Source organism: Prinia subflava, chromosome 16 (genome assembly GCF_021018805.1).
Source record: "Prinia subflava isolate CZ2003 ecotype Zambia chromosome 16, Cam_Psub_1.2, whole genome shotgun sequence".
In the NCBI taxonomy this organism is placed as follows: Eukaryota; Metazoa; Chordata; class Aves; order Passeriformes; family Cisticolidae; genus Prinia; species Prinia subflava.
The window spans coordinates 473,203-490,631 of NC_086262.1; positions in this window are offsets into that span (position 1 = coordinate 473,203).

Genomic DNA, 17,429 nt, shown 5'->3' on the forward strand with positions numbered 1-17,429 from the left:
TTCTGTCATCTTTAAAAAGAGCTGTAGTATCATATAGTTACAGACACTTGTTTAGAAATGGCTGAATCTTAAATAAGCAGCTTAGATTAATATAAAATGACAGTCTAGTAGCTGTAACTTAAAATCTCTGCATGCTACCAGCTAAAAAATGCAGATTAAGGATTGATGTCACAATCTTAAATTATTCCAGCCTGAGGTGGAATAACTTGCTGTCTAACAGGGAGCACAGATGGATAGGCAGGAAGAAGCTGTGCAGATACACGAGTTTGTAAACATCTGTCAGCTACAGCAGATACCCAAATACAAAATCTTGCACTTCAGGCAGCACATGAGCATGTGACATTCAACAGAGGGTTTACATGAAATTCAGCACAGACAGGAGCAAGTCAACACACCCTGGAAGGTAATAATTAATGAAACATATCCCCTCCTCCCTGAAGAAGGAGGAGGGATTTCATTCATCAGGTGTTGTCAGTACTGCTGCTGTTAACTGTTCTGCTTCCAGAATCTGAGGTAGCCAGCCCCTAGACCAAGCAAAATTGCTCCACTCTGTGAGACTCAGTGTTTTGCTATGGGGGAGTCTACAGTGGCCAGCTGGCATCACTTCTGCAGCACTGGTGGGTGTCAGCCTCCCCAGGAGCACGGTCTCCCCTGACAGAGCTGGGCCCAGTTCTGATGGGTGAGACTGGATGTGTGACAGTCCTTCTTGGAAAAAATAGATGCAACAGCAATTTGAAAATAACATATTCTGTCATGTAGAAATGGGGTCTCAGAGGAAAGATGCTACAACTACTGTTTGAAAACCTGCTGGGGCAGGGCAGAGCTGTGCTGTGAGCAGCTCGTGTGCAGGCTGTAGCTGCTGCCCCTGTCCAGCTGTGCAGTGGTGACTCCCTGGCATAGCACAAACCTGTGCCTTGTAAACCCATCAATGGCCTGGAAGGTAGCTCATTGCTGGGTAAAGGTAGGAAATTGGGAGAGAAAGCTTTGGAAACACCTCTTTGGATTCCTGCTCTAGGTTATTGTGCTATTAACATAAGAACCAGAAGACCAGAATGGCCCTGGTGCACATGGCAGGGGCTAAACCTGTCCTGAGGGTGTCTTTCTGAAGGTGTGTTTATGCTTCTCTTTATGTACGAAGTCAGATTTGACCTCAGTTCACACACTCTTATTTTAGGACTATTTCTGCTGGCTCATGACTTGGACCTGCTTCAAGTGAATTCCCACACTCAGCCCTTTGGCCAGTTCTGAAGCTGTGTTGGGAAATGCAGAGCTCCACATTGCTTGTAGCTGCTCCTTTTTCACATCACCCTTTTGAACACTGGGAGAGTGGGAGTCTCCCAGCAGGACATAAAACTGAAGGGAATACCCTGTGAGAGACACACTTGGAGAATATTTTAGTCCATCAGCTGCTGGCATATTCTAGATCATGGCGTGCAGTGTATCTCCCAGATGCCTTGTCCTGACACCAGGGCTTTTTCTCAGCCATTTGCACTTAATTCACATAAAAACAAGCAAAAAGGGCAGTGCCACTTGAACTGTTGCAAACAGACACACAGGATTGGGTTCCTTACAGTTTCTAGCTTCAGCTGTTGAATCTTGAAATTTTATTTACTAGTGTTTATTTCAATATATATATTGGAAGTGTGCATAAAGAGGGTGAAATGCTACATACTCTGAACAGAATCTGGAGGAATCTTGTCTACGGTGGGGGGAGAGCCAGGCTTGGCCTGTGGGCAGCGTGGAAGGCTTTGGGAAGGGCTCATGGACTGGCATTGTTTCCTGCCTGAAGCCTCTTCTGCCTCTCCCTCCCTCCCTCCTTCCACAACTCCTCCCTTCTTCCTATACATGTCATGGAAATTTGCAGCAGGGTAGGAGGGAGTTGGGAAGAGAAAAGGAAGGAAATAGGAAAGTCAGAAGGGAAGAGAGATGCAGTGTCACCAGCCTCCTGTGCTGCTCTGGACAGCTTGATAACATTCTGTCTTGGACTAATGTGGTTTCATCATGCAGGGGGAAAGGCACGTGGTTCTTAAAGTCTCGTATATTACAAAGCTCAGCTGATGTGTGGTTTCTGACAGTTAAATATTTTTTTGTCCAGGAATAATGGGCTGATTCTTGCTTTCAAGATAAATAAAGGCTTTAGGTTTTGTATTTCATCCGGAAATTTTAGCTTTGAACATGAAAAATATCAATATGAAAGTCAAGGGTTCTAGTAAAATAAATATTTTAAAACAACAGATTAAAATTTAAAGTATTTAATAATCTTGGAGTATTTAAATCTTCCTAGTGTTATTAGTAAATTATAATCCGTTTACTGATATAGGAAGAATTGATGATGAAAGAACTAAGAATTCCAAAGGACATTTAGTTATCACAGCTCTTAAATTAAGAGCAGACTCTCTGAAGCTAGAGCTTTAAAAACCTACCAAATTTTATATGTTAAACAATGAGAAAAAAAGTGAAATTTTCAGATCTGAAGGGAAACAATGAGTGCCATTAGCAGACAAGTATTTTGTTAAAATCTGTGCATGTTCCTGAACCCTTCTAAATCCTTCGTAAAGGAATACTCACATGCTTTCTCTGGTGTTAATGTAATGTTCTTTATGCTAAAATGTGATTTGTTGCAGCGTAGTAAAAGATCCATCCCAACATATGGGAAAGAGAAATGAGTTACAGGACTTGCAGTGATACAAATGTTCTGCTGATAACCTGGCACAGGAAAGCAGCCTTTGCAAAGGAAGGGCAGCTTCTCTTCCAGCTTCCTTGATTTATAACTTAAAAAATTCTTCTGTCCCAACAGCTAGTTTTGTTACAAACTAAGAAGGTGAAAACCTAGTGAGTAATTGTAAGAGTCGGTCTGAAAATCCCTCAACTACCTCATGACTGTCAGAGGCTGAGACCCCCATGGACCCTAGGCCACAGCACAGGAGAGATCCAAGCTTCTCCCTGCAGCTGCTGTCACTGGACCAAGACGCCCTCCTCAGGGACCCGTGCAGGAACAATGGACACTGTCACTGTTCCTGGCCGTGTTTGCAGAGGCCGTGTTTGCTTTGACTGACTGTGCTGTACCTGCTGCAGAGCCCAGACCTGCTTGCCCCAAACCTGCCTGATCTGAATGGTTGCACCTGATTCCCAGAGCAACGGGGCTCCTCACTCTTGGGTGCTCCCCCCCTGCTGGCCAGGTGCCCCCCACTTCTGCCTGCATTGGCCGGGTGCCCCCTGCTTCTGAAATGACTATAAAAGCTTCCCCCTGTGACTCACACTCTGAGGCCTCCCCGGCGGATGACGGATCTATTGATGAGTGCCACGAGGACTGCGAAGGTGGTCTATTGGTACCAGCGTCACGAGGACTCTCGTCTGTTCAGTCGGTAGCTATACCACCCTTTTTCTCTTTTTTCTCTCTCTCTCTCTTTCCCTTCTTTTCTATTGCATAATTGTGTGTATCAATAAAGATGCAATTGATTTTACTTGAACTAAGTTATCATTGCCCCTTTTTCCACTCTGAAATCAGAATGAACCATCATGACCATCCTTTGGCTCGTGACAGTAAGGAATTATAAGAAATCATAATTATTCTTCATGTTGGGAAAACAAGCTCCTCTTGGTGCTCGTGCAGAGGTTTGAAATGGTTTGCTCTGGTTCCAAAGCAGTATGGAAGAGTTTTTGTCCTTTGAGTAATGGAACACAGTTTGTGTGATACATGACTGTGGTGTCAAGTGAAGAACTGGCCTTTCCCACGCCACACCATGTGTTCCTGACCTGGATGCTGAAATGATTTGTAGGCCTCTGTGTTCCAGGTGATTTGTAGTGCTAGGATTCATCTTTTTCATTTAGTGAAACATGCTGTTTGACTTCGTCTTGGCCAGTTATTACAGGCTAGTTTGCAGTGTGGGAGCTCTCTGGAGACCCTGCTCACAGCTACTCATTGGCCTAGAAAAAAGGATTTAATGATTTTCTACTTGCTTTGTGTTTGGTTTTAGGGTGTAGATATTTTGTAAATGTGAGTCAAACTATTTACTGGTGACATTTTACAAATTTTCTCTCTGTTTAATCTCTGAGTAATGTTTTTAGGTTTATATATGTTGTGGCCTTTGGTGTTTGGGACTAACGTGTCTCGAGGATATCTCAGAGCGTTTTGTCTTTAAATGAATTCCATAGTTATTGTGTAATTTCTTTGTACAAGAATGGTGCCAATCCCTAAAATAAGTCTTACCCTTCCCAGCTAGACACGCCAGAGGTACAGGAGTGGAGCTGAACAAGCAGAGGGCTCAGAGCAAGAGTTCTGTGGGGCCCTAGGGGTGTGCCAGCCAATGGGCAAAGTGAGTTCTGCAGCTTCTGCTTCAGTGTCAACAGAAGTTAAGTGCGTGAGCTGATAGATCTCAGTGCTTTACAGAGCTGAGAAGTGCCTCTATCCCTGCTAAAGAGCTCTGTAAAGCAAGTCACAGAATAAACTAAAATGTCCAAACTCTGAGGCTGGGTTTGTAACTGTGGTGGAAAGGGTACAGGTTTAAAGACCTCTCATTGTAATCACAATTGCCTTGGTTGAAATAGGGAGTGTTCCACTCTAGTCCTGGCCGTGTCATACACAGAGAAAGGTGGATGTGAGGAAACCAGAATCTTGAAGAGCAGCCTGGGTTTCATCTCACACTTGTACAGATTGCTGGGCACACGTGTTGCTCTCTGGAAACAGTATGACAACAGGGAAAATCCCAGAGGGAACTTCAAAGCCTGTACCTCAAATTAACTCTGCTCTAAATTTCAGTTCGTATTTCAGATTTTATTCAACTTTGCCTTTAGAGCTGAGCTTTGGCATTAATTTTTTTAACTTTCTTCACCTGGTAGTTTTGTTTATGGAAATATTTGTTTGGAAGAAGGACTTTTGTAATACCACGTTCATGTAGGAAACATCAGTTATTTAGCAGGGTTAGTAAAGGTTTCGTGCATTTTTCCTTCTTGGCACATCACACAGCTTAACAACAGCATCCATATTCATGTAAACTGAATTTTCTTTCATGTGATGTCAGTCCTAATGAACATCATCATCTTTGGAGACTGAAGAAACCAATGGTCTGTGTCAAGACTGCTGCTTGGACTTACACTTCTTAATGAGAAAGTGAGTGTTTAGCAAATTCCACCAGATGCGCTCTTCACATGCCAAAATAGTAAAAAATTTAACGAGTTCTTCTTTGCTTTTCCTTCACATAGAACAGAGCTGCCTGCTGCCCTTCCAATTACCCATCTCTGTCCCTGGGCCCTTGCTCCATTATCTCATGTTAGGAATTAAGAGTGGATTTCAGCTCATGCACTCTGTAAGTATCTTACAGATTGTTCACAAAGGTTGAGTGGCTCCATTTTGATGAAAAAGCCTCTCAGACATTTACCCCAACTTTTATGCCCAACCTCAGCTCATGCAAGGATGTAATTAACCTTTTTCTAATAAAGTTTGTTTTCACATTCCCAGAATTAAGAGGAGTAGAAGTTATGCAAACTCATCAGGCTTTTAGATAGAAAGATAAAACAACAACACTATGAAAATCACATCAGAAAAATTGCTTCCTAGAAAAATAGTTAACCAGTTTCTTTCTCTGAGTGGTTCCCCAGGAATAACTGGCTTTGGGGTGTATTATCTGAGCACTCACACTTAACTACTGGCATTGATTGCAATTTGGGTTGTGTGCATCTGTGGCAGGCTCTGTAAACCAGGAAATATGCTGCAATTTGCCCTTTCAATAAAATCTGAAGCTGTGGATTTCGATATGCCCATCATGTTTCCCTAATAGCAAGGCTGTTACCTGGGATGGGAGCCCTCTCCCTCTGAAAGAATGCCTATGCCTTGATCCAAATGTGTGCATTTTTTGTGTGGCAAGGCGTTGTTTCTGAGAATATTGACCTGTTGTCAGTGCCTTTCTGCAGAGCTGGCTCTAACTTTATTCTGAATTGCTTTATCTCCTGGGCAGTCACAAGCCTCAGTGCATTACTGCTTTGGAGAATGAATTGTCTATACAATAAGAGGGCGCTGGAAAAAAATCAGACACTAAGATTAGCAGCAACCACATACATTAAAATTCAAACTGAAATCCCAGCCATGGAAGGAAACTAATAGAAGAAGAAAATATATCAAGAAGAGAAGCGCTGTCTCATCATTCACCTGTGCTGAAGGATCCAATTTTAGCCATATCCAACAGCACTGTCATTCATCTTCTTGGTGTGTTATTGTGATTTAAATCCAAGCTCTATAAGAGAAAGCAGTTCTTTTAAAATGATTGAGAGGGAATAAGGGTAAATTCAGTGTTTAGGAAAACTTTATGACATCACAATATTATACTTTACAGATGGAAGCAATATTTCCTACTTTGGAAGGAAAACTAATCATTTTCTATCTGCTCTGAGTCACTGCATCATTATAAAAGTGGGATATAAGTAGTTTTGTGCATTCCCAATCTTGTTCAAGACGACACTTTTGTTTATATAATGCTTCTGATTTATAGTGCTTAAGGATTAGCCTGACTACATATTAATTATATGGTTTTGATGCTTCAGTATGAGAAGAAATTAAATATTTCACTTGAAGATAGAAACGTGGAGCTGTAAATCATAAGGAATAAATTTGTGACTGTCAGAATATTCTTTTTTACTGAAATTAGACTAGTTCTAATGATTATGTGTTTTGCTTAGCAGACATGGATATGTATAAGCACCTTTACTTATGAACAAGTCTTATATTTCTTTTAGAAGGGTGAAGAACAGGAAATAGGATTTGCAATATTTGTATTGCCCCTTTTGCATCAAGGTTATTTATTTCACGTTGCGAAAAAGTAGGACACGTACTTACATATAACTGTAAAAGTCATCTTTGCTTGGCTCATTCCAGTGCACTGCTGATTTATTGCAAATGGGTTCCTTTATTTCAGGTGGGGTCTCTGTCTCTACAGTTCTTGGGAAATAGCAAACATGCAGTTACCAGGTCCTACTGCTTGTTCCATTCTTCTTTTGTTTTAATGAGATCTTCTTTGCACATAATTGATTTCAAAGGGAAGGCATCATGTTTACTCAGGGACTTGGAAAAATTGGGATTGATACATGCATGCACCAATAGGGTTAATTATGCCAAAATGGGAATCATAGTCACAGTCCACTCTCAAACAGCACTAGTTTCTTGAGGCAGCAGGAGCTCAGTATGGACTGGGATGTTTAGAAACCCCAGAGCTCAGAACAGCTCCACGGTGTTGGTACACAGATGCCATGGGGGGCTGTGATCAGGAAGGGGACACAGAGATGACATTCTTTGCTGTTGCTTGGGGATGCTGTTAATGCTTTCCAATGTGGGGTTGAATGAAGTTCTTGGAACGACTCTTTTCTAAAAATAGCTTGTGGACCCTGGCCAAGTTCTCAGGGTTGTGGCCTCCTCTAGCCTGGACTCTGCATTGGTCACTGTGTTTGATGTTTGATGTTTGATGTTTGATGTTTGGAGTTTGGCGTTTGGGGTTTGGGGTTTGGGGTTTGTTTGGGGTTTGGAGTTTGGGGTTTGGGGTTTGCAGTTCAGTGCAGACAGGTCCTGTGTCTTTCATGCTTGCTCCCAGGAAATGTTCAGAGTGGTTTGAGTGTTTCAGGACCCACCTGTGATCAGCTGCTGCCTTTGCTCCCAGTGCTGCTGCAGGAGCAGAAAAGATGGTGACACAGGGTGTTACTGGTGTGAGAGGAACTGTGTTGGGGCATGAAATTTGCCAAGGAGACATTAAAGCAAAAACTCCCTCCACAACTGTGGAGTTGTCAGGGATGAGCCTTTGTGTTACAGTTTTATAACATTTTCTTTCACTATCCCATATTTTTGCCTATATACAGGACAACTGTAATTTTGATGATGATGATGATGATGATGATGATGTGTGTTTAATTTGGGATTTGTTTAAGATTTTAACAAGTTTAAACTTTTAAAAGGTTTCTTTAAAAATCTGGCAAACAAATCCCAGACTTTTGTGCTTTCTGTCACTCTGTGTGATACTCTACAGGTTACATTAACTTCAAAAATTTACTAAATTTTGCATACTAAAAGCTGATCCTCAGCCTGCCTTTAACAAGTTATACACCTGAAATTTGTGAAATACAGGCAATATTCCTCTGGCGTGCAATATCGGACTACTGAGGAACCTTGCCAGGTACGTGGGCACAGGTTCATCAGAATGCTTCATTCTCCTCTGAATAATTGTCTGTATAAATGCTTATCCCAGGGATGTGCTGATGCCCAAGGCCATGAGGCTGTGACTGACACAGTCAATGTAATAAAGGCTGAACAGGGTTATTTGACTTGCTTGGCTGTAGTAGCAGGGTGGGGGGCAGCACTACAATCCCCTCCTGCTCCAATTTTCTAAGCTAAACCAACATTCTTGTGAGGTGATAAAAAGCTCTGCTTTAAGTAGCCCATAGCTGTGCCAGAATATGATGGGAATAGAAATACAGGAAGTGATGCAGATGACTGAGCTTCTCAAGAGCCCACAGCAGAGAGCCCAAACTGGCACCACTCTGAAAAGGCTTGAAAAATCCTTGAGGATGCTGCTGCCACCTCTCTGGGGTGCGTTGGAACTGATTAGAGGCTAACACCCACTGCTGGTCCCACTCCACCCCAGCCCTGGTGGCTGTTAGTTTTTCTGCAAAGCCGGAGGCTCCTTTTAACTGCAAATGTTTAAAATTCAGCAGAAATCAATTTCCATTAGTAAGGAAATAAGCACAGACATTAAAAAATGTGAATAGAATAAAGAATAAATTGCTAATTACATCCTGTACCTCCACACAAGCTCCAGCTCACCACACTGCTGCCAAACATCCCTGTGCAGTGGAGGCAGGCAGGGTTATTGCCCCTGGTCTGGCAAAGTGACCTCTGCTGAGATCCCACCAGTTTGCAGGCACCTGTCCCCACAGTCCTGTGCAGGAAGAAGCCCTCAGGAGCTGTTTTGGGGAGACGTTATTAGCTTGGCTGTTGTGAGCCAGCAAAGCCTGACACGATCATGGCAAAGAGCATGGAGGTAACAGACAATGAACATTTGAAAAACTCTAAATGTGGAGTGCAGACACATCTAGTACTTTAAATCATTTCTGTGTGGATTTGGGATTGTTTTGGTGTTTGGGTTTTTTAAGAAGAGAATCACAGAATGGTTTGGGTTGGAAGGGACCTTAGAGATCATCCAGTTCCAGCCCCACTGCCATGGACAGGAACACCTTCCACTAGACCAAATACACAGATGAGTTGTGACAAATGGCAGTTAAAATGCTCATTCCAGGTGAGGACTTCATGTCTGGGCTGTGTGCAGGCTCTGCAGGGTGTCCTTCAGTCTCGGGTGGGATGTCACAGACAGAGTTCATGTCCTACCCCTGCAGGTGGTGAGCTGCTGGGGAGTTTGTGTGTCTGTGCTGTGCCACATGGGCCTGCTGCCACCTTCCACCAAGGCAGGCTGGGCTCTGAGGGGGAAGCTAGGGCTGGCCTCCTGGCACTTCCCAAGGAGCCCTTTGCTGGAGGCCTGGGAAGAAGGACATTTCTGAGTCTTGTGAGATGGGAAAGCTTCTGGTTGCAGTCATTTCACTGCTGGCTCTCAAATCTTTCACACATTGCTGGGCCCAGATTTACATGTTATAGAACTGGCTTTTGAGGGCACCTGGAGATTCTGTTGGTGAGTTTTCTCTGGTTTTCCCTCAATTTAATACACATTATAGTTACTATTTTTACCACCTCTTGCAATGCATATTCCACTTTCAGTCTCCTTTAACCAAATGTTTGGTGTTTGCTTTTCCAGGTCACTCAGAACATGCTGGAGAGATGTGACCAAAGCCCTGCACTGCAAGGGGACCTCTAATCCCAAGGGTGTGGATATGATTGGGCAAGGACTTTGGAAACAGAGCACTGACTGATAAACCATGTCAGAAAGTGTTGTGACCCTGTTATATTCTTAGAGAGGTTTTTTTACCCTTGAGAAAACTATTCTTTAAGATATTTTCTGCATTTTTCTATCTCTAGCCTAAATGTAAGAATTTATAATACTGAAAACAATGGAAAACCAGCCTTAGTTTGAAGAATGTTTTCAGCCTTTCTTATCAAAATTTATAATCCTGTTGTTTTAGCTTTATAAAACAGTGTGAAAACAGCATATAACCAAAGAACAAAAGGACATGTATTTCTTCTGAATTTTTGTCAGTTAATGATTCTCAGTTCTGTACATAATAGTAAATAATACCTCATCAGTTCAAACCTCCAAGCTCACTCTTGAGGACATATTTATTTGAAAATGAGATGAAAGCCAGTACAAACTTTATATGACACCTTTTCAAACTAATAAAATTACCATTTTTCTACATAACGTTCTGTATTTCTTTGCAGCAGGGGTGGTTAATGACAATGAGCATTTTTAGGCTATAAGTATAGCAAGAAAATTGAATGTTGCACAGAGTGAAATAAGACATGATGGGGCAAGACTTAGTGAAGTACTGAAGATGTTATTTCACAAGTACACATTTTCCAGGTCTTCAGAAACCAGAGAAAAAAGAACAACAGAAGAAAATGAAAGTGTTAAAACCCTTTACAAAGAATAAAGTTTATCCAAAACAGCAGGAAAAAAAAGACTTACACTGGGGAGCAGTGGGTGTCCTGTGCTGGGCAAGGGGGCCTCTACTGGCTGGGGAGATGCAAAATGAATTGGAGGAAGGCCTAACAAAAATGAGAACTGCTTAAGAAGCAACTCAGCTTATTATGTGGAAAAGCTATTACGTGCAATTACAAACTTGCTTTGGGATTGACTTGGGTTTTTCCATTATTTGCCTAACAAAAAATAGATTTCACGTTTGTCATGTTTGCTGACATTTGTGAGTTCAGTAACATATCACCACTGTTCAGACAAGAATGAGAATTATTAATTGTGGCCAACAGAGAGGAAAAGTTCGTATCTGTATTTCTTACAGGGCTTTTCCAGTTTTGTTCTTTGTAAATGTTACTTTTTTGCACATTTTCAAAAGGAAGTACAGCTGGAAGGACAAGGTCAGTTTGTCAGTTTGCTGTTTGCATTTGAGCTCAGCTGGAGAAAGGATTTCAGCCAAAGGGTCTGAGCTGCAGGAATGCTGAGCACCTGAGGAGTGATCCATGGAAGTAAAGTGATCCATGGAGGCTACAGGAATCCATGGAAGTTATAGTAATCCACAGAATTGACAATAATCCATGGAGATTACAATAATGCATGGAGGTTACAGAAATCCATGGAGCACATGTAGTGCCTTGCCCTTTTTTTAAAAAGACATAATTGCCTTAAGGGCTTTGCAATTTTTTTCTCCTTTAAAAAGTGGAAACAATGGAATGGGAGGCATCAAAAGGAGATGCCCCTCAGAACCCAAGCAATTTCCTCACAAGGAACCAATGTGAGCCTGTCTGGTAATGTGAAGAGTTGGGGACTGTAAAATGGGGCTGATTCTCCCTGAGGTGTGTTTTATATCCTCAGAGCAAAGCAGGGCCTGCTGAGGCTCAGGTGAGTGTTGGTCCCTGTGTGAGCCAGAACAAGCCCCCAGAGCCGCCCTCAGCTGGGCTCTGCTCTCTGGAGCAGGCACAGGCAGTGCTGGGCTGAGCACAGTTTGAATACCAGGCCCTGCTTGCAAAGGAGGCTGTGAAGAGCTCAGCCCCAGCATATGCACACCTTACAGAGTAATTCCTCGGCTTCGTTAATGTTTTATTGCACAACGAGTTTATGATGACAGCAAACCTCTCAAACTGTGGCGGGATAACACACTTCCTCACCATATGAAAAAATAATGCTGGTGTAGGTTTTATGTACCAGGGTGTAGACTGCTGCTAAGAGGCATTGCTTTGACAAAATTCTTTTTGAGGTTTACAGAAAGCATAATAAAATATGTAAGTTACATTTCTACAAACAAAAGCTATAACATAAGTTATTTATAAGCATGAGATACAAATGGTATCACGATAAATAAACCTTAATGGATACCTGTGGCACCCATCCTAATGTAATTTGCCCAGCAAAAGTCATATTTAGTATAAAAACCTGGCAACAGTGGTGTGTTGGTATTTAAAGTAAGAATGAAAGAGGGAAGGAAGCGGCTGCTTCCACACTCTTACACCCACCGTGTGGTACCTCCTGTCTTCCCCTTCACCTGGAGCTGGCACAGCTGCTCCCAGAGACCAGATGTTTCTGTGTCTTTCAGGGCTTGTCCATGATACCAGGATGTTCCCTGTTAGATTCACTACAGCCTGATTTTATTAAAGGTGACAGAAAGAAATGGAGCCCCATCTGCCCATCATCCTCTGTACTCCCTGCCCTTTCAGGGGTAGCTCCTTCCCCAGCACCTCCCTTGTACCCTCTCCTTCTCGTCTAGTCTCGGCCATTTGTGGATCAATGCATGGATTCTGAACTGAAATGAAGTCTTAGCTTTTAAAATATCATGGTTAAGGTTACCAACCCTACAAAGACGTGTTTTGGAACAGAAATTGAAACCACTAAGGCAAGTTCATTTGTCAGAGGTATCAGAACCCATTAGCACTGGGTCTCTGAGTGGGGTTAACTGCTTCCACCCAGTGGGACATGGAGGACAGAGAGTTTTACAGGAGCCTGTGTGTCTGCAACCTTGGGCAGGGTTTATGGGGCAGGTGTCCCGATCTCCTCTATGTCTGGGTATAGGGAATATCCCTTGTTCTGAAGGGGAAAAGGCTGCTGAGGGCAGAGCTCCACCACCCTGCCCTCCCCTCTGCTTTTGTGGAGTGAGGGGAGGCAGGAGGGGCATAGCCCTCCAAACCAAAAGAAGGGGCAGAGGGGAATGGCCTTTGTCTCTGCAACACCAGAGCTCTTCCCTCAGAAAAAGAGCAGCTGATTTAACCCTTGTGTGTGGGATTGCATTTTATGGAAATGGTTTGCTCTGGCTCACCCCTGGAAAATGTATGGTTTATCCCCAGTCTGTACCCTCCCTGCAGTATCCTGTATCTGTAACCTCATTGGCTGGAGAATGTTACCGCGCCCCTTTGAACCTCTGTGATAAGAATGCTAAGGCAGAAGGCTCTGTCCTCTTGCCCCTCTTCCCCTGGAGGCGTCCGGACGCTCCTCTCTCCTCTCCCCCCCTTCCCCCTCCCCCCTCCCCTTCCCCTCTCCCTCAGTGAATAAACCCTCACCTCATCAGCACCCCACCGGCGTCTGAAGTCTCCTTGCCTGCAAGCCCGGGAATACCACGAACCCAAAAGACCCCGGGGGTCTCCGGGGAGCACTCCCCGGGGACCCCCCATAAATCTAAACAACAACACTTGAGGGCTGACAAAAAAAGAGTTTTTTGTCAGCTCTGCTGAGCACAAGGAGCTGAGTCCTGAGGCCTGAGCCCAGTGCTGGCCCATGAGAGCACAGCTGCACCCAGGGTCCCACCCCACCACTGCCATGGGCAGCCATGCCTCTGCTCTGTCCTGGGGCCTGTTGGCCATAGTGATCCTCACCCAGGGGACTCATCACTGACCAGGAGGACCCACAGGGTCTCACTGAGCCCTACAGAAGGCACAAGGGTCAGGACCACATCCTCCTTCGGCGCACAAACCTCAACCCTTGCCTGCTGGTGCCCTCCACAGCTGGGCACAGCTGGCTACGGGCAGAGTTCAGGCAGCATGTACATTGCTTCTGGATGTCCTGCCCCTCTTCCCCTGCCCATGCCAGGACACAGATTGATGCCGTGCTGGAGTCTAGGGCTAGCTCTCTGCCACCCCAGCACTGGTGCCAGAGGGACACTACTCCCAAGCAGGCTGATGGGAGCAGTGGCTTGGAGCTGTCCCTCTGCGGCACTGAGATGGTTAACAGGCACATGCTGGAAGCAAGAATGAAAAGGAGGCTCTTCTGCTTGTGCAATCCAAAGGGTTTATTCAAAGAACAAACTGTTGAAGGGACAAGGCAGAAAAGCATGAATCCCGGCATACACTGAGTTATAAACAAGGGAGGACCATGGGGGTGGAAACCTGAACACAACCAATCATTGAATGATCCAATTTAGGAGCCAATGGGGAGGATGGGGGAGGACAAGGGGTCACATGGCCCAATGGGGCATCGTGGTTTAGGGGAATTCCAAGGAGGAGTTTAGGTAGGGGTTGGCTCATGGGAAAGACTGATTGGGAACAGTCCGGAAAAGGGGGCAGGATGAGGGCAGATGGACAACTCAAGGGAGAGTACAGCTTTAGGGATAAACCATTTTCAAAATAAGAAACAGAGGAGTACAGAAACTAGAACAGAGGGGTACAGAACTTACAAACATTAATTATTTTAACAACTTAAATGCACCACCACAGCAGATCACCCACATCCCTCTTCAGCCTGAACACCAGCATCACCCACCGGCTCCAGAGGAACGCTGCTTCCAGGGCTACAGCTGAAAAGCAGCGTGTGTCCTCTGTCATGCTGAATTCCACATAGTGTAATCACTCCAAACCATATTGGGTTTATGCAGCAATATTCATCCAGAAAAGGCTGTGGAGAATGGGACTGGCCTTGCCCAGCCTGAGACCCTCTGCCAAAGAAAGGAGCTGCAGCAGGAACTCTGGAGCTACAGCAGGAAAATCTCAACATCCTCTGCTGCTTCCCGGTGCAGGGGGTTATTTAGCAGTGTTCATCACATTGTTTCATTATCTCATTCTACAGGAAGCACTTTTTAAAAGCTGAACGGTGGCATTGGCCACTGTCAACCACATGGGGGGGTCCTGCAAGGATAAGGGCCCTGTGAGGACAAGGCACTGCAAGGACACCCTTCCTTCTAGAGCCTTCCTTGTTTTGATCTTGAGGACATTCCTGCGGCTGAGGAATACCATTACCAAACCTAGTGGCCATGGCAGGCTGCAGCACATCCCCTTCATGTCACCTCCATGGCAGCCAGTCCTGGGCCTGGGTTTGAGGCATGAGTGAGACAGCTGCCATATCTTTGCCCCCAGTCACTCCCAGTGACAGAATGGATAGGAAACTCTTCTGCCCAGTGCTGCCAAGGAGGTGGTTACTGCTCTCCCACAGCTTTAGTTACTTTTCTCCCTGCTTAACTCTGTCCCCTCATATCTTTGCAGGTGACTGGGAGCAGTGCTCTCCAGACCTGGTCAGTCCCTGCACCCAGGTGTCGTGGCATGGCTGGCTCAGCCATGCTCCCTGACAGGCCCAGGGAGCTGTGCCCCAGTGTGGCAGGGCTGCACCGTGCTCCTCTCTGCCAGCACCACACACTTGGCTCCACATCTCAATTAATACTTGTACAATAAGCAGAATTTCACAGGGAATGACAATGCCACAGCAGCTTTCACACACACCTCCAGAACTCTCTCTTCCCAGCTCCCTCCTGCCTGAATGGCTCTGGTGGCTGCCCACTGGTGCTGTCCAGCCCTGTCCCCCTGGAGCTGTCCAGCCCTGTCCCCCTGGTGCTGTCCAGCTCTGTCCCCCTGGTGCTGTCCAGCTCTGTCCCCCTGGAGCTGTCCAGCTCTGTCCCCCTGGAGCTGTCCAGCTCTGTCCCCATGGTGCTGTCCAGCACTGTCCAGGTGCTGTCCAGCCCTGTCGCCCTGCAGCTTGTCCAGCCCTGTCCAGGTGCTGTCCAGTACTGTCCTGGTGCTGTCCAGCCCTGTCCACCTGTGTGAGGGGCACTCTCAGGCTGGGCTCCTGGCATCCCCTGCCTCACTGTGCCATGACAGGCAAAGGCCATGGGCTGTGCTGTGCTATTCTGTGCCACTCCATGCAAAGGCCTTGCCATGCTGTGCCAGGGCCAGGCCATGCCATGCTTTGCTGTGCCATGCCTGGAGCGTGGCCAGAGCCCAGCAGGGTGTGGGGTCTCTTCCCTGTGCTGGGAAGCTGCCTGGCTGCTGGTGCCCTGTGCCTGCCCGGGGGCCCCGCTGCCTCCCTGTGCCCAGTGTCTGGCTCCCCGATGTGGTGCAGAGTAGCCTGGGTTTGGGTGAGCACGTCCACTCCCGCACCAGCACCACCCCGCACGCCCCCGGGGGCCCTGGCCGTGCCAGCGGTGGCAGTACCCGGCCGTGCCGGCGGGGCCGGGGCGCCGCGTCGGGGCCGCAGATCCGCTCGCGGCACCGCGAGGGGAGTCCGGCACGGAGCCGCGGAGCGCGGCACCCGGCAAAGAGCAAGCGGACTTTCGCTCGGAAGGAGCCGCGGGGCTGTGCGGGGCTGTGCGGGGCTTTTCGGAGTTGTGTGGGGCTGTGCGGGGCTGTGCGAGGCTCTGCGCGGAGCTGCGCGGGGTTATGCACGGCTTTGCGCGGGGTTATGCACGGCTTTGCGCGGGGTTATGCACGGCTTTGCGCGGGGTTCTGCGCGCCCCCCGCCCCAGAGAGACGAAGGAGACAGCGCGGCTGCGGGAGAGCTGCATTTAAGGATACCATACGTCCGGGGTTATTAATTATAAAACATAATTAAAGTAAAACTACAGAACGTCAACATATTAAATTTAAAAGCTAATATTAAAATATCGTTAATATTTAATAAGGTAGCTGAGCGTTACAGAGCTGTACGCTGATACTCTATATTTAACTGTGTAAAACCAGGAGAGTTTTCCCAAAGAAAAATGTATTGTTTAGCTGATTATCAAAGACTCTGTGATATATTATCCATTTCACAAAAATAATATAGATATCTTTTTAAATATAGTAATAAAAACATACTAGTGCCTTTTAAATATACTATTACTTACCACCCCTTTTCATATTGTACTATCACAGACACTTTGGAATTGGTTTAAAAGCACATCATTCATTATTCAAAGCTCATCTTTGCATATTATTCCAGCTCAAGTCTGCCAGGCTCCCTGTGAAATCGTTCACAAAATTGATAACAGCAGACACACACGCAATAAAAAGATCGCCTTGGGCAGCCCGAGCTCCCATTATGCAGATCGAGCTGCAATTTTCTCTAACAAAGCCTGCCCTGTTCCAGGACTGGGTGGCACTTTATTTATTTATTTATTTGTTTGTTCATTTATTTATTTATTTATCCTCCACTGGTTGCCTCCCCCCCCGCCCTTTTTCTTAAAAAAATATTTTCTTTTTTTTTAGTTTTGCTTCCCCCCTCCCCCTCCTTTTCCCTTCTGCCCCCGCCCCGTCGCCTCCCGCCCGCCTCGCCGGGCCGTTCGGAGTGCGGGCCCCGAGGGCGGTGCGCCCGCGGCCGCTGCGGCGGGACTGTGCGGCCCCGCACCAGCTTGCGGGATCGCTTCAATCGGATTAGCTCCGCTCCGGGGAGCGGCGGGTGGCGGCGGCTCCGCTGCCCGCCGCACCGAGCGAGGACAATCCGATTAGGGCCGCCCGGGGCCGGGGTGGCATCGGACGGTCCCCTCCGGGGTTGGGCGTTTACTGGCCGCGTTATTGACCGGCGGGCAAGGCGGGGCCCATGTCCCTCGGTGCCGCGAGCCGGGGAAACCCTCTCCACGGCCTCGGGTCGGGACGCGCCTCCGTC